The sequence below is a fragment of the Tamandua tetradactyla genome, chromosome 2 (genome assembly GCF_023851605.1).
Source record: "Tamandua tetradactyla isolate mTamTet1 chromosome 2, mTamTet1.pri, whole genome shotgun sequence".
NCBI lineage: Eukaryota > Metazoa > Chordata > Mammalia > Pilosa > Myrmecophagidae > Tamandua > Tamandua tetradactyla.
The window spans coordinates 52,177,020-52,203,482 of NC_135328.1; the positions used below are offsets into that span (position 1 = coordinate 52,177,020).

The 26,463-nt window shown below is 48.7% G+C and overlaps 1 long non-coding RNA gene across 2 annotated transcripts; it reads left to right on the forward strand.

The window, feature by feature from the left end:
- The first annotated feature begins 18,139 nt into the window (after positions 1 to 18,139).
- Positions 18,140 to 25,730, forward strand: LOC143671855 (uncharacterized). 2 transcript variants are annotated; one of them, XR_013169638.1, is made up of 3 exons: positions 18,140 to 18,172; positions 22,628 to 23,584; positions 24,419 to 25,730. It is a non-coding gene; the product is annotated as an uncharacterized LOC143671855 (long non-coding RNA). The 2 variants fall into 2 exon arrangements; XR_013169637.1 differs by having other exon boundaries at positions 18,152 to 18,172; positions 22,436 to 23,584.
- The last annotated feature ends 733 nt before the right edge of the window (positions 25,731 to 26,463 follow it).

The following is a 26,463-nucleotide window of genomic DNA, read 5'->3' on the forward strand; positions in this document are numbered from 1 at the left end:
GCTCCCTGCTATGCTTCCACTAACACTCTCATGGCTGGAAGGAGTAGAGCACCTCATTACTTCCTCTGTGGTTTCCACTGACATCATGGGAAATGGAGCATTCATTACTGGTGGGAGGTGGTAAAAAGTCCTGGTTCTCCCCTGATATTACTCCAGTGAGGAGGGGAAGGGGTGCTTAATTACCATCATGGGGGTGTAAATTCAGGATTGCCAAGTGTGGTCTTTGGTCACTCTACAGCATTGCAGGAAGGAGGACATTTAGACTCATTATTGCCTGGTGGGAGGAAAGTCCTGGTGGGGAGACAGTGGTGGGGTGTGTGTGTGTGTGTGTGTGTGTGTGTGTGTGTGTGTGTGTGTATGCAATGTGCTCTTTTTTACAGCTTTGAGAGGGTGGAAGTCTTGGTTCCCCCTCCTACCTTTGTTGGAGTAGGGCCACAGATTTCCTGTGATTTTGGCTGGAGTAGGGTAGTTATTGTTTAAAACAGTTTAAAAACCTGTTTTCTTTGATTGTCCCTTGCCTGGCACTTTGGCTAGAGAAAGCAGATGTCTCATGGGCCTTTTTTGGGTCTGTGTTGTATTTCTGGGTTGCAAGCTTCTCCTATTTCCATATATCCAAAGACATATGAAGCAAAAAGAAAACCTAGAGAACTCACTGCTGTGTCATTCTTTGGGTTCTGAGTCCCCTAGTCAGTTTGCCTTCTTTTCTCTACCTTTTAGAGCCTTCTTATACTTGTCTTATATAATGTCCATGGTTTTTAGCTTTACTTAGTGAAAGTAGTAGGGAGAAGTATATCTATTATATTGTCTAGAACAGAAATCTTAAACATTTTTTTTCTTTCAGCACTTTGATGTTCCACTTTCTTCTCACACCCATAATTTCTGAGGAGAAGTCATTGTGATCGATTCATTATTCCTCTATGCAATGTGTTACATTTTTCTGGCTGGTTTAAAGATTTCACTTATATTCATCAGTTTTACTCTGATGTGCCTAGGTGTAGTGTTTTTTGTATTTATCATACTTGGGGTTAGCTGAACTTCTTGACTCTATAAATATATGCCTTTCACCAAATTAGGGAAAATTTTGGCCATAACTACTTAAAATATTTTTTTCCTAACCCATTTACTATGCCAAATAAATTGAATTTGTAGTTAAAACCCTACCAAAAATTATAAAACTCTATACCTAGATGATCTCACCAGTGACTTCTATCAAACATTTAAGGAGAAATAATACATAAACTCAGAAAACAGAGAGAGGAAATATTTCCTAACTTGTTTTATAAGGCCATCATAAGCCTGATAATGAAACCTGACAAAGACATCACAAGAAAGAAAATTACAAACCAATATCCCTTACAAACATAGATATAAACATTTCTAACAAAATTAGCAAGTCTAATCCAGTAAAATATAACAAGGATAATACATCAACACTATATAGGTTTTATCTCAGAAATGTAATGTTGGTTTAATGTTAAAAAAAATCAATCCATGTAATACACCATATTCAGAAATAAAGGAGAAAAACCATATGATCATCTCAAAATATTTTTTAATGTATTTTATAAAATTTTTTGTGTGTGGTCAAGAGGCAGTTTATTAATTTTTTTAAATTTTTAAAAATTAAAACAAAAAATTTTAAACATAACAACATACAAACATGAACATTCTTACCATATGATCATTCCATTCTTGGTATATAATCAATAACTCACAATATCATCACATAGTTGTATATTCATCACCACAATCACCTCTTAGAACATTTGATTCAATCCAGAAAAAAGAAAAAAATTCATACATACCATACTCCTACCACTACCCTTCACTGATCACCAGCATTTCAATCTACTAAATTTATTTTAACATCTGTTCCCTCTATTATTTATCTATTTTTAATCCATGTTTTACTCATCTGTCAATAAGGTAGATAAAAGGAGCACTAGACACAAGGTTTTCACAATCACATAGTCACATTGTGAAAGCTATACCATGGTATAAATCATCTTCAAGAAACATGGCTTCTGGAACACAGCTCTACATTTTCAGGCACGTCCTTCCATCCTCTCCGTTACACCTTAACTAAAAAGAGGATATCTATATAATGCATAAGAATAACCTCCATGATAACCTCTCAACTCTGTTTGGAATCTCTCAGCCATTGACACTTTGTTTCATCTCATTTCTCTCTATCCCCTTTCAGTCAAGAAGGTTTTCTCAATCCCTTGATGCTGAGTCCCACCTCATTCTAGGACTTCTGTCCCATGTTGCCAGGAAGGTTCACACTCCTGGGAGTCATGTCCCACGTAGAGGGAGAGGGCAGTGAGTTTGCTTGTTGTGTTGACTGAGGGAGATGCCACATCTGAGCAACAAAAGAGGTTCTTTGGGGGTGACTCTTAGGCCTAATTTTAAGTGGGTTTAGCCTATCCTTTGCAGGGTGAAGTGTCATATGAACAAACCCCAAGATTGAAGGCTCAGGCTTTTGCTTTGGTTGTCCCCACTGCTTGTGAGACTAGCTGTAATTCTCCACTTGGGGAATTTGAATTTTCCCCCTTTCTTACCGTTCTCCCAAGGGGACTTTGCAAATATAAAGTATTTTATAAAATTTAATGTCCATTCATTATTTAAAATAAAAATCTCACATCAACTAAAACTAGAAAGGACCTTCCTAAGTCTGTTAAAAGAGCATTTATAAAAAACTTACAGCTGACATCATTCTTTTTTTTAAAGGAAAGACAGAGAGAAGGAAGGAAGGAAGGAAGAAAGGGAAACATCTTTAAACATTTTCTTGTTTTATTGTATTTTGTTTTCTTGTTTTTGTTACATGGGCTGGGGCCGGGAATCGAACCGAGGTCCTCCGGCATAGCAGGCAAGCACTTTGCCCGCTGAGCCACCGCGGCCCGCCTCATTCTTAATGGTGAAATGTTAAACACTTTCCTTTTAAGGTCAGGAAAACAGCAAGTATGTCTGATCTCACCTCTTCTGTTCATTATTCTACTAAGTAAGTCCTAGCAAGTGCAATAAGGCAAGAAAAATAAATGAAATACATAAAGACCATAAAGAAGAAAAACTATCTTTATTCACAGATGACATCATTGTCTGTATAGAGAGCCTTAAGGAATATACAAATCAACTATAACACTAATAAGTGAATTTAGCAAGATTGTGAGATAAAGTTCAATATATAAAAGTCAATTGAATTTCTATATACCAGCAGCAAAATAGAAAATTTAAAGTTCCATTTATAATAGCATAAAAAGCATAAAATATTTAGGACTAAGTTGAACAATCCTTTGAGCTCCCATCTAAAGGAAAACATTTTGTTTATTGATAGGAATCTAACCCCAGTGATAAAATCACGGTGCACACTTAAGTAAAAACAAAGTCCAGGTGGCCAAAGTATAATTCCTGGTAGACTGTTTTGTACTTAGGGTGTTTTATTGTATTACAATGTGCAAATGATCATAAATATAAAACTCCCATTTACAAAATTTAAAGACTGAGGCATGAGAGGCAGCAGCCACCCTACCCGTAGCTACATGGCTAGGAGCCCCATCATCTGGCTAAGAGTTTGGGTCTGGGTTTCCTCTCCATGTGAAAACTCAGAATTTCTCTGTTACACACCAAATAAAGGCATTGTGCTTGTTTTCAGGCCCTCCCTGCAGAAATGCCCAAGCCAGTGTGCTGCTGAGGATGAGAGGTTGCCCAAGTTGGAAAAGAGGGGTGAGCATGAGAGATTCGGAGCTCTTCTGCCTCCATGGCTCACAGCGCCTCTCAGCCCTCCTGGCTTTTGTCCTGGCTGTTTCTCTTCTAAGGAATGCCTTTTTCCTTGTTTAGCTAGACCATCCCTCTTCTCAAGAAGCAACCCTTGCCCACAACTCTTGTCCTTTCTCAATAGCTCCCCTGGAAACATCACAGTCGCTGTCTAATCGCTGCACACTTATTTTATCTCCTCAGCTCTATTATGAATCCTCTGAGAAGAGCAATCCTGCCTCCCAGTCTCCCAAGTAGCTAAGTGGGAGCTGGATGTGTGCATGACACCAGGATTTGTGGCTTGAAGTTTATGGCTTTATGATAACTATATGACATGATTAAAGTTCAGGTGCTATAACAAAATCCAGAATAACAGTGACCACAAGTTCCAACATACACAGCCCAGGTTTGATAGAGGGGTCCACAGTAATAGGGACTCAAGCTCATGCTTGCTTGCTGCTCTGCTGTTCTCAACACATAGCTTCTACTTCATGAGTTGAGATGGCTGCTCTGGTTCCTGCCACTGTGTCTTCATTCCAGCCGGCAGGAATGGAGGGGGTGAAGAGGATCACTCCTCCTTTCACGTGCACTACTGAATGTTGCATGCATCATTTCCATTCCCATTCCACTGGTCTGAGTCTGGTCACATGGACACCCTTAGGTGGGAGGTTGGGAAATGTGCATGTTTGGTTTTTTGTTGTTGTTGGGTGATTGTGAACCCAGCAAACATTTTTATTACTGTAGAAGACAAGCAATATTACTCTCTCCAGTTTGTAGATTTCCTCAAGTTGTAAGAGGTTCCCGAGTATATACCAGAGAAACACTGAGCTCCCTTAGAGCCTGGGGACATGGAAGTGGGAAGAGGTGTATTTACTCCTGGTAAAGACCTGGGAGTATAAGGACATGACTTTCTTCTCAACCTGGAGCTTCTGAGGTAGTATCCAACCTGAGGTTCCCACCTCTGCTAAGGGTCAATGGCTGGGCCACCTGAACTCCTGTCTTGCTGAGCAAGAGGCTGGAGCCAATATTTGGAGAAGCCATTTGGATGATTTGAAGGTCTGAATTCTCTCTGGAGCAACTGCTCAGATGTGGATGTGGGGCTCAAGAATCATTTGTTCTCACAGGCTGCTGATAGCCTCTTCTGTGTTTCATGTTGCTCTCCCTCAGCACTGGACCAGCCTGCCCTCAACAAATACATGCAGAGTTTAGGAGAGGCCAGGTAGTTCTCTTTCAAGGCACTCATCACGATTACATAATCGTGCCATTTCTCTTTGTTTTTAGAATCCCAGTTTTGTATGCGCAACACTCAGGCTGGCCCCAAGGGATCAATCATGATAAGTTCAAACCATTCATGGTTGTTTTGGTTTGCTAATGCTGCCAGAATGCGATATACCAGAAACAGAGTGGCTCTTAAAAATGGAATTTATTACATTACAAATTTACAGTTCTAAGACCATGAGCATGTCCAAATTAAGGCCCCAGTAAGAGGTTACCTTCACTCAAGAAAGGCTAATGACATTTGGAACACGTCTGTCTGCTGGGAAGGCACCTAGCTGGCATCTGCTAGTCCTTGCTCCTGGGCTCTGTTGCTTTCAGCCTCAGTCTCCTGCAGGGGTTCCTCACTTTGCTTCTCCAGGGCTGGGTTTCTTCTTTTCACTTCCCTTGGCTCTCTCCAGGTTCTGGCTTGCTTAGCATCTCATGGGAAGGCACATAGCAACATCTGCATCTTCAAACGTTTAGGTCTCATGTTGGCCTTGTTGGCTCTGTCACTTCTGCTCTCCAAGCATCTGCATCTGAGGTTTCTCCAAAATGTTTCCTCTTTTAAGGGACTGTAGTAAATGAATCAAGACCCTTCAATGGATGGAGTCACATCTCCATCTAATAAAAAGCCACACCCACAATTGGGCATCTCCACGGAAACAATCCAAAGTTTCCACCCCACAATATTGAATTGGGATTAAAAGAAAAATGCCGCCCCCTCACCCCCAAAATTGGATCAAGAAAAAGGATATGGCTTTTCTGGGGTATACAACAGCTTCAAACTGGCACACATGGTAATCCTGTTCCCTTTTGCTGGTGATAGGGAAAATAAAAAGGAAAGTCTGTAGGATGCTTCTGGAAAGACTCACCCAACCCCTCCCAATAAAGAGAGAGCTAGTCTGGATTCCAGCATGTGAAGATGTGATGTCTGGAGCAGTAACAGTCATTTTGAGTTAATGAGATAAAATTGAGGTTAAAAAAACAAAACAAGGATGGCAGAGTGAAAGGATAGAAAACTAGGTTCTTGACTGTTGACCCACTGGACTGACTACAAGATTTCTTAACTCAGTCACTCTCGTTGAATAAATTTGATGGTGTAAACCACTCTGTGTCAGGTGTTCTGGTCCTGGTAGGGACAAAATAATCCAAACATGCACCCATTCTTCTGTTAGAAACTTCAGCAGTTTTTCTTAACATAATGACTGAAAGCCTTAGCCTGGCCCACAAGACCTGTGCCACCTTTCTAGCCACACTTCATATCCCCCTCCCCTTCACTCTCTCTATTCCCACAATACTGACCTTTGTGAGATTTTTCTTCTAACTACCAGGTTTCTCACCGCCTCAGGGCCCATGCACATGCTGTGCCCTCTGCCTAGAATGCCGTTCCCTGTAGTGTTACCTGGCCAACTCCTACTGATCCTTTTGGCGGCCTCAGCCTCCCCTGTCTTTTCTCTTATAGCCTCCTTGTCATCTGGAATTCTATGTTTACTTGTGACCTTGTTTGACATTTATTTTTCTCACTGGAATTAATCACAGCCTGGGTCTGTTTTCTTCACACCATAGCCCCTATATGCAGGAGTCTACAGTAAATGCACAGCTATGTTTCTTGAGTGAATGAAACTGTTTGTGAATCATTATTTCACTGGAATATAAACTCCATGAAAGGGAGAGACTTTGCCCACATTGGGTACTATTTTTTTTTTTCTCACCAAGGAAGATTTTCATTTTATTTTATTAATTGAAATGAATATTGGGGTTATTTTTAGTAATTTGAACGCATTTGAATAAATACTGCAGACTTAGCAAGTGAGACTTTTTTTTTCTGTTGGGCATAACTTCTGATCCCACCCTTAGGTACCACTTTAACCTCAGTGCCTAAAGAGGGCCCGCCCTGTGGTGCCATCCACCAACACTGGTCGAAACAATGACAGATGCCAGAAACCAGTCTGGCCATTCCTCAAAATGTTAAACATAGAGTTACCACATGACTCCGCAATATTACTCTTAGATATATGCCCAGGAGAACTGAAAACATATGTCTGTGCAAACACTTGTACACACGTTTCTAGAGGCATTATCCATAATAGCCAAAAAGCGGAAACAACTCCAATGACCATCAACTGATGAATGAATAAACAAAAAATAAACATAGTCATACAAAGGAATATTATTCAGCAATAAAAAAGAATGTGTCCTAATACACGCTACAACATCGGTGAACATTGACAACATGATGCTAAGTGAAAGAAGCCAGTCACAAAAGACCACATGCTGTATGATTCCATTTAAATGAAGTGTCCAGAACAGGCAAATCCATAGAGAAACAAAGCAGATTAGTGGTTGCCAGGTGCCAGAAAGAGGGGGAACAGGAAGTGACTGCTAAGGAATACAGGTTTCTTTTTAGGTGATGAAAATGCTTTGTAACTAGACAGTGGTGATGGCTGCACAACCTTGTGACTACAGTAAAACCCACTGAATTATGCATTTCTAAATGGTGAATTTTATGTTATGTGGATTATATCCCAACTTTTAAAAAAGAAAGAATAGATGATGCCTCATTTGCGGGCCCAATAGACCTGGTACAAAATGAAGCCGTGGTAGGTGGAGGGTGGCTGGGGGGCCCAGTGGGCCAGGACCGGGGTCAGAACCCTGGGTCAGAACTCATCCTGCTAAGGCAGTGGACCCCTTCAAGGAGCAGGCCTTAAGCTCCTTGAGTAAAGACTTGTTAACAGATCATTGATGCCAGTGCCTTTGCCTCCTGCTCCCTGTTCCCTCTCCTACCTGACCACCTACTCATGCTTTTGACTGATATTCATTGAACAGATATTCTGGGCCAGCCACTGTGATCTTTCAAGTGTCCCCTCAATCCCAACCTATCCGCCAACTTGCTCTGAGGCTTGCAGTGCCCAGACACTCTTTCCCTCCCCAGGAATCCTCTCAGCTGACCGTCACTAGACTCTAAGACTCCACTCGCTGTCCTGCCTCAGCTCTCAGGGACCCTTCCCTGACCAATCCCTTGCACACATGTGAGCATTTGATGCATTTGTTTGCAGGTCTGTCACCATACACCCACATTCTCATGGTCTTAGTCTACTGCTGCATAACAAATAACTCCCAAAGCTTAGTGGCTTAAACCAACAATAAACATGTATTATCTCCCAGTTTCTGTGGATAAGGAATTTGGGAGCAGCTTAGCTGGGTGATTCTGACATTTATGTTTGTAGTCAGATATCAGCAGGCTTGACTGAAGGCCGGAGGATCTGCACGCCACATGGCTCACTCACAGGTCTGGCAGGCTGTGGCCAGGAAGTCACAGCTGCTCTCCACGTGGGACCCTCCATGGGGCTACTCGAGTGTCCTCCCAGCATGGCGGCTGGCTTCCTTCAGAGTGAGACAAGCTGCGGTGCTCTCTATGATGTAGCCTTGGGTGTCACATATCGTCATCTCACTGAGGGAGGAGATCTCGGCACAGGTTGTGAGTACCAGGAGGACATCCTGCAAGCCGCTGACTGTACCTTCAGCTCCCTGGGAGTAAGTGCTTGCGTATGCACCTGTAGGTTTCCCTAGGCCCCCCCCCCGGCCCCCAGGCATTGGGTGGGGGATGGAGTCTTTGCTCAATAAGGGTTTGTTGGAGGAAAGAATGAATGAATGCAGTATCTTATCATAATAGCGACTACCTCTTAGGGCTGTTTGTTGTAAATGGGATAATGTGTGATGTACTGAAAACTCTGCTAGATCTTGATATTGTTACTGAAGATATTGTCTAACACAATCTGCTGAGCAACAGACGTGTGGTGTAGGCACGTTATTCTCTTCATCCCGTCAGCCCAGCCCCAGGGGATGGCAGGTCAGTGATGTCTTGAGGATTTGGGGAGGGTGGATGCCTTTGGCGATGATGAGAAAAGACCTAACAAATAAAGGTTTCGTGGTGAATGCATGAAATGAATGGATGGATGGATGATTGGAGACCTGGTGAAATTTCTTGCTTTACAGTGAAATTCTGTCTCCTGCCTCTCGGTGAACGGAGTGCTTTCTGGGCAGAGCTGCTGCCATGCCAGGAGCAGGCAGGGGTGAGTAGGGTGCCGAAAAACGAGATCTCCTGACCAAAGAAGTGCTTGGGAAACGTGGACGGTGCCCCGCGGGTCTCCAAGGGCCTGTCGGATTTTCCATGGACCCAGGAGTCTTCTGGATGCTGCTCGGGGTGGGGCAGTGCCCTCTCTGGATCCCGCAGGCGCCTTCTCTGGACGGCCAGGGTCTCCTTCCACACGACCCACCGCCACTCACCTCCAGAAGAGCTAAGTGTTGGTTTTGTACATGCTGGCTCCATGGAAACTACCCAGGCTCAGGTAATCCCTGCCTCCCTTGCTTTAAGCAAACGAGGTTTATGGAACTCTCTGGGATCACAGTTCAGATGAAGATGAAGACACTTGTTTGACCTCTGGGTCTGCCCCACGCATTGAGCTCACGATGATACCCCCCCCCCAACACGTTGTTGTCTTCCGTAGTGAATTAAGGTCGCTCAGTGAAGCCCCCTGTTTCTCTGTTAGCATTGTCAGGTGTGGGGCAGAGTGTGGCTGCATTACACACCAGTAAGGCAGCTAACAAGACCCCTGGCAATGCCCCTCCTTATGAAAAGCCCCATTGCTGAGCCCCTTGGACACATTTTCCAGCGTCTCTGAGGCTGTTTCTTCATTTGAAAAGTCAGCGCATCCTCAGGTGGCTGGAAGGATGAAGGGGCGCCGGTGCTCAGCCCTCACACACCAGTGATGATGGATCGCGGCAAGGTGCTGGATTGAAAAACAAACCCAAGCTTTGCAGAGCCGAGCCGGGGGTGGAGGTGCTCCCTGTTCCTGCTCCGGACTGGGTCCCAGAGAGGCGGCCTGAGTGTGAGGTGGGCCCTACCCGTTGGGAGGGGACCCGAGGATGTGGGGATGTCAGTCACACTGCAGCGTGAGGTCTCCCACTGTTTATTGCTCTGATAATGGGGAATGGGAGCCCCCAAAGACCAAACAAATGTGACAGAGAGATTGGGTGTGAGTGAGAGAGAGGGGGAGAGAGGGGGAGAGAAAAGGGGAACAGGGTTGGCATGTGCTGTGATAGAAGATAGAATGTTCTAGATGTGGGGCTTTGAGATGGTGCCCAAAAAGTGGGGAGGCTGTCTGGGGAAAACATAGTTTGTTCTGAGACCTGAAGGAGGAAAGGTTTGCTGGACGCTGGAATCAGTGAGGAGGGACTGGGCCCCTTCACTTGCCAGCTGCCCAGCGGGGGGCAATGTGTTAACCTCTTTGTGCCTTGGTCTCCTTTTCTGGGAAACGGAGATAATGGAAATCATAACAGAACCTCCCCACCCCACCCCACCCCACCCCACCCCTCCCCACAGTGTGGTCGTGAGAATTACAGGAGTGCATGACCCTCTGCTCAGAGCAGCGTGGGGCACCGTGGGCTCTATGTTTCTGTTTGGTCCATCATTCAATAAGTGTCCCGCCCACCCGCAGGGGTCCCACCCAAATGCTGCAGGCTCCACTGCCTGTGGTACATCTCCCCATACTTTAACCTTTCTCTTCCTGTGGCCCCAGGAGCTGCTGGTTGTTCCTTCTTTAAACCAGGGTGGAACGAGACACAGAGGGAGCTTTAACCCCACTGCACCCACTGCCAGTGATGGATCCAAGTCCCTACATGAAGGTGGGTGCCTGGGTGCTTTCTAAGCTTCTGCCTGTGGCCTACTAACGGGTTAGAGGATGAAGGGCATCAGGTTGGAAGATATTAGGGAGTCTGAAGGCTCCTGGGAGAGAAATGCTGACAGGCGATGGGGTCTCTTTCCCATTTGGCCCCTGCCTCTCCCTGGGGAGGATCAGCCAAAGTCGGGGGCATTTCTGCCCTGTACGGATTGGGGAGCTCCTTAGCAGACACCCTTCCACCAGGTGGCCCAGTGGTACACAGCTAGGCGTCAGACAGTCACAGGTGCCTGCTCTGACCACACCTGTGGCACCTGTGGGGTGGGCTGGGAGGGGGCCACACTGAGAGAGGTGGGGGTGGAAAGAGCTCAGGGCTCACCCCAGGTCCCCGTGAAGCTTCATGCTCCCGGTCCTCGGTCTTATCATTTGCCCAAGCGCAATGCACCTGCCTCCTCCCGTGGTTCTGCAGTTCAGTGGATGTGTCTGCTACACGAGGTGGGGGTGGGAGAGACAAAGGACACTGTCCTATGCAGTGACACCTCTGGGCTATGCAACCCCTCTAGGGGACATCATGCTTGTTTGTAAAGGTGTGGGTCCCCCTACCCAAAGAGCAGCCTCAGTCCGTCCGGGCACACCCCCACCTCCAGCCCTCCCCATCTGTATCAGTCACAATTCAACAGCAGAAACAACCAGTAGGAGAAATCCATTAAGAGACTGGTTGCAAGAAATTGGCTTAGACGATTGTGGGCCCTAGCTAGGCAAATCTGAAATCAGTAGGACAAGCCATGGGGAAGGGCAGGCTGGAACTCTCTGGCTCAAGCCAAAGCTGCTGTCAACAGAAGAATTTTTTCTTCTTTGGAGAAGTCCAACCTTGCTCCTAAGGCCTTTCACCTGATTGAATCAGGCCCACTCAGATTAGCTAAGATAGGCTCCCTTACTTAAAGCCAACTGATGATGCACTTTCATCACATTTACAGAATGCCTTCATGGCATTACCTAGATCTGTGTTTGATTGAATACCTGGGAACTACAGTTTAGCCAAGTTGATGCATAACATTGACCATCATGCCATCCCTTGTGTCCTCTGTGGTTTCTTGCCCCTTCCAGCTTGAACACTGAGTCTCACTCACCACTGAGCCAGGTTGTACTTGCCATCCTGCTGGGCTTCCTCTTTGTTCCTGGCCCCAGCCCCCAGAGGAAGTTCAGTCTCTCAGCCCTAGCTCCTCCTCCAGCTCTGCATCCCTCGCTTGTGAAACATCCAGCTTGGACAAACCCTGGGGAGCCCAGTTTGATACAGAGGGACCAACCTCCCTCACTGCCCCTAGGGAGAGATGGTAGCTGCCAGGGGAGCCGGCAGAACTCAGAACCCAGGTTCCAGACCAGCAGAGTGAGCTTGCCGAAAGCCTCTGTTTTCTTGAACTCCTGGCAGTGCTCTGGGAGCTGGATTAGGCCACAGCTTTGGGCTGCAGGAAACAGGTCCCGTGGTTGTTTAGTTTCAGTTGCACAACCCGGGTGCAGGAGGTCACAGTGGACATCTGCTGTTTTGGCAGGCCCAGCACCCATGCAACCCCTGCCCCCATCCTGGCAAGAGCTGCCCAGTTGCTTTATGGGGAGCTCCCCACTGTGTGTGCAGCCTGGGAGGGTGGTGAGGGTAGGATGTCAGTTCAGATGTCCCTCCTTCCCCACCAAGGATGGGCCTGTAGTCTCAGCTTGGCCACCAGCCTTCCTTCAGTAAGGATGGAGATCATTTCTCATCCTGAGGTCAGACACAGTGGCTGGGCACTGAGTCCTTCCCTGCGCTTAAATATGCACTGGTTGCATCTCGCTAGGGTCTGCCGGTTTCTCCATTGTCTCCTTTCATTCTCTGAGCTCTGCCACAGTTTGCCTATGAATTCCTCTTCTGCTCAAGGAGAACAGCCTGTTTCTGTTGCTTACAACCACAGACACCTGAGTGATCAAACACTAAACTCCAAATGCCGGTTCTGCTCCTGACTCAATGTGTGATCCCATGCAGTGGTGGCCCCCCTCTGGACTCAGTTCCTCTGTTGCACATCTGAGCTCATTTCCAATGCTGACACACCCTATGACCCCAGGGTTGGTTTGGCCATCCAACAGACTTACACTGGAGTGTCCACTGCTGTGGATCTTCTGGGGCCTTCTATGCCCTGATTCCAGAGGCCTGTGGGCTGGTTGGTGGGAGACACAAGGAAGTGGTTGGGGAATCCTTGGTTGTACCATCTGCTATGTGCAGTAAGGTCATGAGAATCAATGCACTTGGCACTGAGAACTTCTCAAGTCCTAAATGGTATTGGTGCTTGTTCAAGTTTGCTAGCTGCCAGAATGCAATATACCAGAAATGAAACGGCTTTTTTTTTTCTTTTTGGTGCATTGTCCAGGAATTGAACCCGGGTCTCCCACATGAAGGGCAAGCATTCTACCACCGAACTACCCGTGCACCCTGGAACAGCTCTTAAAAAGGGGAATTTATTAAGTTGCACATTTATAGTTCTAAGGCCATGAAACTGTCCAAAGTAAAACAAGTCCATAGAAATGTCCAATCTAAGGCATCCAGGGAAAGATACCTTGATTCAAGAAGGCCGATGACATTCAGGGTTTCTCTCTCAACTGGAAAGGCACATGGCAAACATGGCGACATCTGCTAGCTTTCTCTCCAGGCTTCTTGTTTCATGAAACTCCCCCCTGGGGGTATTATCCTTCTTCATCTCCAGTGGCCTCTGGCTGCGTGGGCTCTGTGGTTCTCATGGCTGTCGAGCTTTCTCTCTTAAAGGATTCCAGTAAACTAATCAAGACCCACCTGGAATGGGTGGAGTCACATCTCCATCTAATCAAAAAGTTAATAACCACAACTGGGGGCGCCATATCTCCATGGAGATAATCTAATCAAAATGTTCCAACATACGTTATTGAATAGGCATTAAAAGAAGCAGTTGCTCCCACAAGATTGGATCAGAATTAAAACACGGCATTTCTAGGGTACATAATCCTTTCAAACTACCACAGCTTTGCAAAGCTAAGGTCTTGCTTTTGTAGAACAGTGGTCCACCTCTTTTTAAACCTTTGTGCCTCAAATTTTTCAGAGGTTGATGAAAGTTTTGGATGCTCTTCCTAGATTAAAAACATCTCTCCCATGTGCTCTCTCTCTCTCTCTCACACACACACACATACACACACACACACAAGCTTTATTGTACAGTTTTAGGAGCAAGGCTAGGAAAAGGACAGTGGCCTACAGTTTTCTATGTTTTTTTTTTTTTTTGTATGCTGTATAGTGGGGTCACATTTCATTCTTTTTCCATGTGAGTATCTCGTTATTAAAGCACCATTTGTTGACTTTTTGTTTGGTTGCATTTTTTGTTTGTTTCCTTTGTTTGTTTGGGAAGTGCATGGGCTGGGAATTGAACCTTGGTCTCCCACATGGCAGGCAAGAATTCTACCACTGAACCACCACGGCACCCCTCTATAGTTTTATATAACCATTAACCAGCATTAGATGGTTCAGTGGACAGATCCTCCCCTGGATACTTTGTGAGCATCAGCTAATTTCAGCTCACTTACTCAAAGAGGATGGCCTTTGTGGTAGAGATTGCTATGTCTTCACCAAAGTCCGATTCATTTTCCTCTTGGGCATGCAGCTAAACTACCTTTCCCAGTCTCCCTTGCAGTTAGGTGGCCATGTGACTGGGTTCTGGCCAATGGAGTGTGGGCTAAATGTACCTCACTTTTAGTCTGGTCCATAAAAACCTCCCATGCCATCTTCTACGCTCTCTTTCCCTTTCTACAAGATGACTGTAGAGGAGGGTATGGCCCTAGAAGACGAAAGGGCCACAGGATAAAGGAGCCTGGGTCTCTGAGTAACTGTATGAAGCAGAACCCTTGCCCCTCCCCTCCACCAACCCACAGTAGACTGTAATATAAACAAGACAGAAGCTTTTACTTGGGGAGCTGTTTGTTACTTCCATTAGCCCCTCCTGACTAATACAGTATTTTTATTATCTCCATCCAGGGAAGATTCTTTTCCTTTGGAAAGGAATCCATCTCAAGTTTCCTTTAAAGTAGCAAGCTCTTCCACTGCCCTCAGCTGGGATCCCTGAGGTGGGAGAGTGTCCATCTCTGGCCCCGTGTCTGGTACCTGCCAGAACTTCAAGGCCTCTTCTCCAGGACCTTGGGTTTGTGGCAAATCTGGGATTCAACCCTTGTTCGCATGCCCTCCTTCCCCCAGCTGTCCTCATTTCACCATGTCTATAGTCTACGGCCTTCTTGCTTCATCCCCAGACTCTCATTGGACCATCATCTGGGGTCCAAAGACCAGGGTTGAGGGTCAGCTGTATCTATTTATTTTTCTATTTGTTTTCAACAAATAGCTCCTCTTGAGCTCCTTGAGGGCAGGGCCTGGGGTCTGGCAGCTGGTAAATGTTCTCTCCTGCTCAGCAGAGTGAACACACAGGGGTGGGGGTGGGAGGCCCTGGCGAAATGCCTTAGTATTTGCAATGCCACAGCATGGAAGGCCCTGAGGGGGTTGTTGCCAGACTACAGACATTTTTCTGAATGTTGTGGATTAAATTACATCCCCCATAAAAAGCATTTTCAGGTCCCAGCCCCTGGTCCTGTGGGTGTGACCCCATTTGTAAATAGGACCTCTGACAATGTTTTCACTTAAGGTGTGTCCATACTGAATGAGGTGAACCTTAATCCAGTATGGCTGAAGTCCTTATAAGCAAAGGAAATTGGACACAGAAAGAGAAACCACAGGCTACAGCCAGAAGCCAGAAATCGGTGGAACCCAGAAGAGAAAGGAGAAGAGGCCACAGTGTGATGGAAAGGCCAAAGAACCCCAAAGATTGCCGGCCAGCCAGAAGATACTGACCCACAAGGAAGTAAGCTGTCTAGACTCTGAAACCGTGAGCCAATAAATTCCTGTTGTTAAACCAGCCCATTGTATGGTATTTGTTTTAGCAGATAGGGAACTAAAACACTGGGGCACCTGGATTCCAGGGGGCATAGGCTGACCTCTGCCTTTGGTTCATTACCTAAGTGAGCTACAGCAAGGCTCCAGGAAGGTAGAGGCCCAGGAGCCAGGCTGGCTAGCTCTGGCCCCATTTCTCAACAGCAAACTGCAGCCCGGCCCCGGTCCCAATTCATATGTGGCTAGAAACCAAGTAAGGCGCTGATGCTCATTATGCTTGCACTTTGGGAGACCCTTTTTACCACTCTTCCTCAGAGAGAGGATGCACACATGCACGCACACACACACAACCCACCTATTTTCAAATAATTAAATTTGTCTCCAAAATACCAGTTGTCAAACCATTCAACCTTTGGTTATCTTCCAAATAATAGTAATGATAATTTGAGCTCTACTTAAATCTTGCTGTATGCCAGGCCCCGTACAAAGCCATTTACATCCTAGATCTCACACTGACCCTTGGGGATAGCTGACATCATCATCTCCACTTTACAGATGAGGATGCTGAGGTTCAGAGAGGCTCCCTGCCCCCACCAACCCCAGGTTCAGCTGGGCAGGTGTGTTGTGGTAAGTGAGCTCCTGCTGCCCAGTACTGGTTTTCTCACATGCTAGCAGGTCATTAGGAAACTGTGGAGGTGGCTATTGGGGAAGGGGGGAGGAAGGCAAGCTCCCTCTCAAGGGGGCTTCAGGCAGTTCCCAGGCTGGCTCTCATTGGCTCTGTGGGCCTCTATGACCTGTATCTCCTGGGTCCTTGCTGCCAGTGCTGTCAGCTTATTGACTCCATCTTTGAGCTCTTTCCCCCTTTCTCTCTCCAGTCCCCACCATTCAAATCACTGGCTGTTTGGTTTCTCCAGAGCATACCCAGCGAGATCTGCTTCTCTGAGGTTGTGTGCGCACTTTGCAAAACAGCAGAAATTTATAGCCCAAGTAATTGATCACGGTGCTGCTGCCTCCCTCCATCTCTTTCAGTCTCCTAATTCCCTTCTCTCCGCTCTCCATTCGCTTTTTTCTCAGTGCCATCTGCGGTGTCAGAGAAAAGGAAGCCATAAAGGAGGGTTCTAGTCCCAACTCTGCTAGTTATGAGGCACAGGAACCTCAGTTTCCCCATCTGCAAAACAGAGACACTAACAAAAGAAGTATGCCCAGCCCCCAGGGAGGCCCGGCTGTGATCAGCCCCTGTACACAGGACTTCACTTCTCAGAACAACCCTGTGAGGTGGGGAGTGGGCGTCAGACCCACCTTATACAGGGGGAGTCCGGGGCCCAGAGGGCTTGCATCATTTGTTCCAGGCCACAGAGTTAGTAAACAGCAACCCTCGAGGCTCGGACCAGGCCACAGAGCCCAAACCATTCAGTTACACCACCAGCTTCCCTCCCCGCCCAGCACCAATCAGAGAAGAGGTGATCCTAGCCAGGACTCCCCAGCCCCATTTCAGTTCACCCTGGGGCTAACCATGGGGAAGAAACAAAGGCCATGTGGGACCAGGGGAAGGGCTTGGCAAACTGTAGAGTGCTGTGAGGACCAAAAGAAACTTCACTATCACTTCCATCCCTCTTTAGCTCTGGCCTCTCTCTGGAATGAGATCCCTTAATCTGTCTGGTAGACTCCCTGGGACCTCAGATTCCTACTTTCCTTCCCAGAGACCCTGTCCCTTGGCCATGTCCCCAGGCTGGCCAGCCTCTGGTGCACAGGTCACAGAGGTCCACTAAGCCTTCCCAGAAGGACCCACAGAAGGACTCTGAAGAAAACGTTCCTGCCCCTCATAGAGCAGGCAAGGCAGGGGGTTGCGAGGGGCTGAGCCCTGCGGATTCAGGCTGGAAGCCCTCTTCCGACTCCCGCCCCTCTGGGGCTCCCTCTCACTGGCCCTGGGAGCCTCCAGCCCGGCTCCCTGCTCTGTTCGGTTTCAGGGAAGAATACTTCCAGGGGACAATTTGCTTCTCTTTTTTCCTTCCACTCCCCTTCTCTTCCATTTTTCCAGTCTAGCTTTGCCTCTGTTGGTCTCCTGGCTATCTCTGTCTGTCTCTGTCCCCCTCTGCCAGAGGAACATATTTAGGACCCACGTGTGGCCCCCAAAGCCAAGGACAGCCCGCTCTCTTCCACTCTATTTGCGTCCCAGGGACCCTCTGCCCGCAGCACCCCAGTCTCCTCGCTTCCCCGTTGCTGCCCGGGGGGCCGCACCGGGCAGGGCCGTCAGCAGGTCTGGGGCGGCGGGGAGCATGTGTTCCCCCCTTTCAGGCTGGGACAGAGGCTCCAGCCCCTCCAGCCTCCTGCTCTCTCCTGGCTGGGAGAGATGAGAGCCGGCTGCAGGCTGGGAGCGAGGCAGCAGCACACAGAACAAACAGAATTTTTTTTTGCAACTAGAGGGGGAAGCACAGAGCTAAAAATAAAACGAAAAGATCAGTATCTGTCAGTCTGACAGCTGATTGGCTGCTTGGAGATGCATATAATTACCAGCAACTGGCGCTGGGTAGGCAAAGCCGGGAGAAACTGCTGAGACGAGGTTAGGATTTAACCTTTAAATTCTGGAGCCACCGGAAACCGAGGGAAGGACGACAGGCCTCGGTGCTAATGAGGCTGGGGGTGGGCGATGGGCGGTGGGATGCCCCGTCTCGGGCCGGGGCCCCGGGTGGGGAGGGCTCCGCCGGGAAAGGCCCTGGAAGGCTTCCGCCCGGGCCGCCTCCACCATCGGACTTGGAGTGCATCCGATTGGGCAGCCAGGAGGCGGTGGTCCTCCTCCCCGCCCAGCTGGGGGTGATGTCTTCCGGGGTGGTGAGGGTCTCACCCGGGGGCGGGCGGTGGTGCTGCCTGGGGCCCTGGGTGAGGCCCACCCCGTCCCCGCCCACATTCTTTTGCCTTTTCCCACCTGGTGTCAGGGTTCCCCTCCTTCCTTTGCCCCAGTTACCCCATTCCCGGCTGTGCTTCCTGCCCCCATTAGGGACAGCATCTCAGCACCTCAGGCCTGTCACCAGGCGCCCAGAGATAAGAGGATGGAAGCTGAAGGACTGGCCCCATGGTGAGGCCCTGCTAAGTCTGTTAAGCAGGCATGAGGGCAGCAGGCCGGGGTCTGCAGGTTTTTGGAACCAGTCCAAGGGGCTGAGCTGTGCAGGGAGCCTGGCCGGCAGGGCCTGCAGGACTGTGCAGTAGATGCCAGGGGTGCTCTGCGCCCAGGTTGGCATTTGGTTTCTCCCTCTGGAACCAGGAGTCAGGAGACCCAGTTCTAACCCAGCCTAGACAGGTCACTTTCCCTCCTGGGACTGGTCTCCCCATCTGTGAACTGGGACACGGGCTCCCTGCCCTCTCAACCTCTTGGGGTTGTGCTGGGGTTGAGTGTGATGGTGATGTGAGTGTTGGAAAGACTGCCCCAGTCGAGGGAGCTGGGGCGGGGACTACTTGCAGCTCCTTGAACCCACCACCTCTCCTCCAGGCCTCTGCCCAGGCTGTGCAACTGCCTGGGACTCTTGTCCTTTCCTTTTCCTCCAGCCCTGCCCTTCAGTGCCTCTTCTTTTGGGAAGCCCTCCCTGATCCCCAGGCTTGTCCTCCCCTTTTGCCCCTGCTTTTCCCAGCCCATGCTCAGGCTCCAATTGTCTGCTCCCTCACAAGACAGCCCCATGGAGGCAGGGACCACATGGACCCGGTCACAGCTGTGTGGCCAGCGCCTGGCGAGGGCCAAGCCCAGAGACCCTCGGGAAGAGAAACATCCAGGTTCCCAGTGTGGGTCCTGCTCTGTGGCTTTGGGAGCCCCGGGGAGGCGGGAACCACCTTGGACCACACTGCCCAGGCTTGGCCTCATTTGGTGGGGAGCCTCTTTCTCTAGCACATCAGCAGGCCCGAGTGCATGCAGAATGCCTTCAGCACTGATATTTGGAGGTGCTGGCCAGGGAAAGCTGCTCTGGCCCCCCCCCCCCCCATCTGGAGAAGGGAGGATACCACCCTGGTGGGAGCAGGAGTAAGCAGGGTCTCAATTAACTGCTCCTTCCTAAGCAGGTTTTAGGGTTTGCCTGCCCAGGCCCGCCCCTTTCCCTGTGCTGCTAGGGCAGTGGGTAGAGCTGCCGCTGAGTGGTACTGGCTTATAGGAAACACAGCCTGGAGCTCCCAGCTGGGGTGAGAGGCAAAGCAGGGGTGAGGGAGTTGGTGGGGGTGTGTGGATGAAGGAGGTAAGAGGAAATAATACTAGCTCACACTTAGACAACCTGTGTGTCTACCCACCTGGGCACTTGACAGCGATTATCTCATTGACTCCGCACAACTGGTGTTATTGGTAGCCTCATTTGCAGATGGGGAGACTAAGGCAGAGACAGTTTCAGCCATGGGCCCAAGGACCCACAGCTGGGGAGGGCGGACCCCAGATCCAGCCTAGCCCCTGCCTCTCTGAGAAAGATGAAAGAGAGGTTCGAGGGAAGGAAGATGTTTCTGGAACAACTGCCATGAGACCTTCTGGGTAGATAAATTTGTGCAAAGCATCTTGAGGATGTTGTTGTGTGTTGTGTGCAAAGGAATTCCCCTTTGGTATCTCTTTGAGAGATTTCAGGATGATTTAAACTGCTTTTTCAATGATTTTTGGATGTCAGACTGGTGTTTCTTTTGAATATGACACGGTGATGAGCTTGGCCCCCAAGTCTGCCCAGTTTTATTCAGGTTGTAATAATAATAAAAGCAACAACAGCAGCAATGAAAGCAGTTTGCAGTGATTGAGCTCACTGTGTGCTCCATGCTGGGCTCAGCCTTGACTGGGATGTGCACTCCCAGTCCTAACCACCAGCCTGAGGGAAAGATAATTCTGATCCCCGTGTTTTTTCCTTATAGCTGATAACCAGATGTTTGTCTCTGCATTTACTGTCTTCCATGTTAGATGGGGAGCTTAGAGAGGGCCCCAATTTGGTCTCTCCAGTTTATTGCTGAGTTTCTGGCACTCAGTATAAGCCCTGCCAGAAGAAGAGACTGAGGGTCAGAGAGGTTGCCTGGCCTGCCAAGAGGGAACCTTGAGGTTTTTCTGGCTTGAGAGTCCCAATTCTATCACCACTTAACAGTTGTTTGAGAGACCCTCTCTGAGAACCAAGATCCACCCCCAAGAAAGCCGCAGAACCTGAGTCCCCCCACCACATGTGTGCATTTCCCTTCCTGATTCTCAGGCCCTGGGCTAATACCTGTGAGGATTCTAAACTGAATCTTCTCCTACTTTCCCTTACTTACCTAATTATCAGGAAGAAAGTTGGCCAGGCTTAGCACAGTCTTGGGGAAGTTGCATTCTTCCAGAGCTGTCTGGTTTTGCCTTTTTTGTGTGACCTAATTCCAGTTTTACATTGGTACCCATTTACAGAAATCGCTGCAGTGGATATGACCCTGCTAAGTGGTTACTAGCTAGTCCCCTTCCCCACCCCTCACAGATGATCACTTTTGCTTATTTCCATAGTGGGACCCCTAGCTCTAGAGGGGTTTAAGCAAGTGTCTCAGTGAAGCCAGGGATTATAAATCAGAGGCAGGCGGATGGATAAGAGCTTGACTTTACTGCTGAAGGACCTTGGGAACCTCATTGGGCCTCTCTGAACCTTTGTTTCCTCATCTGTAAAATAGGAATAGGTTGCTGTGAGTTAATGCAGTGAATTGTGTGTAGCTCAGTTCCCAAACACAGGAAGGGTTCAGAAGACACCCTGGGCTGCTGAGGTGTCCTGCTGTGTGGATTTTAGCATTTGAAAACCTCCAAGTTTTCATTTGTTCAAAGTGAGCATCTGATGATGTTCGGGCTGATAGATTCTGTGGATGAAATGCCCCTAACACAGTCTTTCTCCTTAAAACACCAGGTACCTGTCTGGGCAGAGTCAGAGGCCTTCCAGGAGGCGGGGATGGGGATGCAGGGGTGGGTGGGTGTTAAGGTGGGAATGTCTCCATGGTCTGGGTCTGGTTTCCAGGGTTCTCAACAGAGGCAGGGGCCAGGGTCACCTCTCTCTCCTTACCCTGAATTCTCTTGGAAACTGCCCCCCAAATGTCCTAAAAGCATGTTCCTTTATATTTGGCCCAATTCCACACTTTTCACATTGTAAGGAGCCTGGGCAGCGCTAGTCCTGCGGGGTGGAAGTAGGGGAATCAGCTTCAACTTTTTTTTTTAATCACCGTTTCCACCAATAATATACCATCTTTATCTTTATACTTGGCTTAGGAAAGAAATCTATCTTAACACCTGTATTCGATCCCTGGGGCTGCCACAACAAATTAACATAAAAACAGTGGCTTGAAACAAAAAAAAAATCTATTCTCTCACAGCTCTAGAGGTCAGAAGCCCAGGGTGTCAGCCGGGCTGTATTCCTTCTGGGTGCTCTGTGGGAGATTCCTTCCTGGCCTCTCCCAGGTTCTGCAGGCTCCATGTGCTCCCAGGGGGCTTTTGGCTGCATCCCTTCTGTTTGTCTTCACGTGGTCTTCTCCTCCGTCTCCTGTCTGTCTCTTGTAAAGACACTTGCTCCTGGGTTTGGGTCCACCTTGAGAACCTTAACTTAATTGCATCTGCAAAGACCCTTTTCCAATTAAGGCCACCTCTAGAGGTGGGTTAGGACACTGTCATGGTCAAGTTCATGTGTCAACTTGGCCAGGTGGTAGTACCTGTTTGTCTGGTTGGGCAAGTGCTGGCCTGTCTGTTGCAATGAGGACATTTCATAGAATTAAATCATGATCACGTTGGCTGCATCCACGGCTGATTCCATTTGTAATCAGCCGAGGGGAGTGTCTTCTGCAATGAGTGATGCTTAATCTAATCACTGGAAGCCTTTTTAAGGAGGATTCGGAAGAGACAGGCTCTCTTTCTGCTTCAGCCGGCGAGCCTCTCCTGTGGAGTTTGTCCAGACCCTCCATCGGAATCGTTGGATTCACAACCTGCCCTGCGGATTTTGGACTCTATGTTCCCATGGTTACGTGAGACACTTTTATACATTTTATATTTATGAATATTTCCTTTCTGTTTCTCTAGAGAGCCCTAACTAATACAGACATGGACATAGCTTTTCAGGGGCCACCGTCCAACCCCCACAATACCAGGCACTACCAGAGCACCTGCCACATGCCCAGCATTGCATTCAGTGCTTGGAGCCCCAGCAGTGATGCCTCCATTGTGGGGCATGACCTGCGGGCAAAGCTCTCCACCTGCCCAAGTCATCCTCAGAATAATTCTGCGAGGTGTGAGTGACTGGGATTGCTATTTCCCAGAAGAGGAAATGGAGGCCCAGAGAGGAGAAATCACTGGCTTCAAGTTAGAAATTGATGGAGCCAGGCTCTAAACCTGGGCTCTTTATTCTACTGGTGAATAGAATGGAGCCCTGTTCTCAAACAGGGGCTCAGTGGGGGAGACACGGCATCAAGTCTTTGAGATCTGGCTCCCAGACGCTGGGGAGATTTGGGCGCACAAAGACAAATCAGCTCGCGCCCCAGCCCCGGAGGGGCTCACATCTCTTTGGAGAGGGGAACATGTCAGCAGAACAGTGAAAATGTGGGCTTGTTGGGGACACCCAGGACTGTGTAACTGATCCATCTCATAATAATCACCAAAAGACACCCCAAGGACCTTGCTTTTACAAGTCCCCTGATGGGTGCATAAACATCAGAGCTCTAGGCCCTTCACTATGGCCAACGGATGGCCCATCTTACAGCTCAAAACAGACTCCTCTTGAAGTTGTATTTAGAACCCCATTGGCTTGTACTTTGCTGGTTTGTCCTAGTCCCTGGTTGTGGGGGCCTCTGGACCAGAATTTCCAGCATCTCCTGCTCAGACAGGCAAGAAGCTGTTTTAAGAAGCCACTGCAGCCTTCCTCCACACCGTGTGCCCCAGAGTGACTTCAAGCCTGAGATGGAGAAGACACTTTCCGGGCATCATGGGCTCTGGGATCTCCACTACTTCTGAGATGTCCTCACACAGAGGAAGCCTGTCCAGGTGAGAGGCTATGAATTGAAAGTAGTTGCCAATTGCAGAGTCCCCTGAATCAATTCCAGGTCAGAGCCTTTGCCTTTGATCTCTGCACTCCCCTGATCAGAATCTCCAAGCCCTCAAGCCTCCTGTGGTGGTGGGTTAGAGGTGGGGGGGGATGCAGGAGGAAGGGGTCTGCCTAGAAGGAATTAAGAGAAGCATCAAGCCAGACACGCGCACCACTTGCACATGCCCATGGAGAGAACATTTACCTCCCGCAGTCCCCTCACCCCCACTCCAAAAGAAAACCCTTGTGCAGGGGCCTGGCTGGGTGCTCACCCACTCCACAACCCTGGCTGCCTCATTCCTCCTCTTGATGCAAGTTGTTTGTTTTTTTGTTTTTTTTTTTTTTACATGGGCAGGCACCGGGAAACGAACCCGGGTCCTCGGGCATGGCAGGCAAGCATTCTTACCTGCTGAGCCACCGTGGCCCGCCCTTGATGCAAGTTTTACAAGGAATTCTAAGTTTGTCTGCGGCTGGTTTCCACCAGGCTTCCCTAAAAAGCTTGCAAATAGGGTCCACACATCCTCAAGGACAGCTTTTGCAGAGAAATGTGGGGTGAAGGCCATGCTGTGCTGTGGCCCTTGTCATCCTTTGCCACCCTGTGTCAGCTCAGTCCTGCCCATGGATGTGCCTGCTGGCTGCCGTCATCATCAAGCAGGCTGGGCAGGGGTAGGGAAGCACTCATGTCATTTTAAAGAACATATAAGAAAGCAGGTGCCACCGCTGAAATGTAATTGAGACAAATGCCATTTAGTAACTCAAATTTCTAAACTAATTTCTCTCTACTTTCTCACCAGAAAAGTCCTTCCTGCTGTTATTTGCTCCAAGGCCCATGTTTGTCCAACAAGGAAACTGCATTTTTTGAGTGATACAAGATTTCTCATTTTGAGTTGATCAAGGTCAACAATGATACCCGTTCAGCTCCCATTAGCCCTAGAGAGCCTGGCCAGGCACAATGAGTGATATGATCTCATCCAAAGCAAAGAAATCTGATGTTGTGGGAAGCCTGTGGTGGCCTGGTCCTTGATAAAGGCACAGTGACCATTGGGAATGTTGAGCTGTAAATGACAAGGAGGCCCCCCGAATGCCTTTGAGGGCCCCGGGGAACCCCATATTGGGAACCACTTGGCTGAACCAGCTGGGGATGGGGCAAGCAACTCCTTGACCATCCCTTCGGCTGCTCCCATTTCCCCATCGCAGAAATCTTCATGCAGTAGGATGTCTGGGAGAAGTCAGTGGCTGTGGGGCCATCCTGACTTGGCCATTTGCTGGCTGTGTGACCTTGGACAAATGACTTTCTCTCTCTGAGCTCTTGGGTCACAGTTGCCTCCCTCCTGGGTTATGAGTTCTCTGGAAGAGGTGGATGGTAGCAGCTTAACTGGATGGGAGTAGCTTAACTGAATGGTTGCCATTACCACTTAATAGGCACCATTACTGCTTGTTCAGGCCTCCTGACTTCTTGCCCCTTTGTGCCATGATCATCTCACTGGGTTTCTGTGATGGGAAGGGGGGTGCAGAGGTGCAGAATGAACATGGAAACCCATCTCGGGGAATTTTTCTTGGATCCCCTCTGAGAAGTTGTCAGTGGTAGGCAGAGAGCCTGGGAAGGCAATGCAGAGGGTAGGCATGGCAACCCATTAGGAGGCTGAGGGCACCTTGAGATGCAGCTCTGGGTGCATCCTGGAGGTCCCCAAATTCTTTGTACAGCAAATCTGCTCTTGTTCAGATGCAGATTCTGAGTCGGAAGTTTGGGGAAGGGCCCCAAGGGGAGGCGGATGCTGGGCCAGCTGGGACCACGCTCAAGGAAGAGGATGTCTTCGATCTTCTCCCACCCCCAGCGCCCACAGCTGGGCCTCTGGCCAAGGGAGGAGGACAGGCCGCTGGGCGTCTGGAAGGGATGGCTCCAAAAAGGCCCCGAGAGCCCGGATGCCCAGGCCAGGAAAGACGAAGCAACATGAGGGTAAAAGTGTGTTTTTAGCAGAGACAAGCCCTCGGCCTTCCAGCCTGTGAAAGATCGTGTTCCTACCGCACAGCCCCAGGGGCCCGGAAGAATGTGATTTTCGGAGCACAGTCTTCCCTCGCTGAAGGGGGTGGATTTGCTCTTTCAAAGTTGCCTTTATAATGAATTTTTCTATATCAAATGCTGTTTTTTTCCAGTAGCTCATGCTTTGAACTCTGATAAATCAACTCTAAGGCATTAGCTTTAAGGATGCAGCAAACACGGGGGGGGGGGGGGGGGGGCGGCGGACAGTTCAAGGATACGGTATGGCCCTAGGCACCAGTGGGCTACGGAGATGATGAGAGCTGATGCTGCAGAGTTCAGCATCAAAATCTCAGGCCCCAGTGGTCCACAAATGGTGTCAGGCCCACGGTCAGACAGTGGCCCAAAGCCTTAACTAACACCACTGACCATAAGACTGGTGGGGTTGGACGGGGTGGCCCGAGGCAAACCAGCCCTACTACTGAAAAAGCCCCAGAGAGGTGGCCCCAGCACGGTAGGCCAGCCACAGTGTCCTTGTGCACCAAAAGCCACAGGTCAGACTCTGAATATTAGGTTGTATTTTTGTTTTTATATTTTAGGCACAATGATTTCAAGTGCTGGAGGAACCTGACGCCATTACAGTTTAGCAGTGTTTCCCAAAGAGCATATCAAGGTTATGATACTAGAGTTCCAAGTCAAAGAAAAACTCCTAGGAAATACTCAGTTAAAGAAGTTGAACAGCCACCTCCCCAAAGGGAACAGCTTTAATAATATACCAAAAGAGTACCGGGAATCTTGAACAGGGGACCAGAGTCCACAGTGCTACCCATTCTTGACTGACCACAGTTTTTCCAAAGCATA